Raw genomic sequence first — 1,223 nt, 5'->3', positions numbered from 1 at the left:
AAGAGTTGCGTTCCCTGGGGGAGGAGAAGGAGGATGTTGCCGGACAGCTGAAAGAGCTCCGGCAGCAGAGCAACAGGGTGGGGAGTCGTCATCGCGGCCCCATACGGGAGCGGATCGTCTCCCTGAGGGAGAAAGAAGAGGAGTTGGCGAGACGCACGGCCCAGACCCGTGACCGCGTACGGTTCCTGCAGGAGAAGCTGCGGGAGCGGGAGCAGGAGGTGGAGGAGTCGGAGGACCCCGGAGGACCCGGAACCGGTGACGCCACCGCCACAGAACGACGGGGCCCAGGAACGGCCGTATGTTATCAAAAACAAATTGATATTTGCCATGGAAGATTTGGACGAGGAGGAGGACGTTGCCATCAGAGCCGTGCCACGGAGGCGGAAAAAGAAGACCACCAGGAGCAGGCCCGCTATCCCATCGTCCGGGGAGGAGAGCGTCGGGGATACCCCCCCCATCATGTCCGAGGAGGAGTTCCCATCCCTCCCGGCCCGGGTCCCCGACGCTGCTGCCGAGGATCCGAGAGCGGGCCCTTCCCGTCGGAGGGCCAGGGACACTATCCCCGCCGGTCTGCATTTGGCCGGTGAGCCCCGGGGACCCTGTGTGAGTACCTTCCCCAATGTACCTGTCAGTATGTCCCCCGTGGTTGTAATGTCCCCTGTTGTCCCCCCACCCCCAGTGTGTGTTCCCTCTGTAGTACGTTCCCGTTCCCCTGTCTGTGTCCGTCCGTCTTCCGTGGCCCCCGTCGGGGCGCGGGTTTTGTCACCCCCGCGGCCAGCGGCGGCACCGGCGACCGCTTTGGCGGCCGCCGGGGCGGCTGCTGCTGCCGCGGGATCCGTGCCGGCGCTCCCGGCGGCGTGTCCGCCTCCTCGTCCCTCCAGAGGGATCGGCGGTTCTGTGGCTGCTCCCCCCGTCGTCATTGGTCCCATCCACCCTGTGGTTTTGGACCTGGTTGTCCCGGCTGCTCCCGCGGCTTCGGTGTCCCCGGAGGTGCCGTCCTCCGTGTGCGGGGCCGCCGCTAACCGGGCTGCCCTCCCCCTGTCCACACTACTCCAGGCGGAGGAATCGCCCGGAGTGCAGCTAAAAGAAGCTGCCGTTGCGAGTGGGGCCGCCGCTACCTGGGCGGCCCGCCCTCTGTCCCCACTACTCCGGGCGGAGGACTCGCCTGGAGGGCAGCCAGAGGCGGCTGTTGTTGTGAGCGGGGCCGCCGCTACCCGGGTGGC

The sequence above is a fragment of the Sceloporus occidentalis genome, unplaced genomic scaffold, assembly GCF_023333645.1.
Source record: "Sceloporus occidentalis isolate IW3139 unplaced genomic scaffold, rSceOcc1.0.p SCAF_161, whole genome shotgun sequence".
Lineage (NCBI taxonomy): Eukaryota > Metazoa > Chordata > Lepidosauria > Squamata > Phrynosomatidae > Sceloporus > Sceloporus occidentalis.
The sequence above is the reverse complement of the archived record's forward strand: the minus strand, read 5'-3'. Positions refer to the sequence as shown.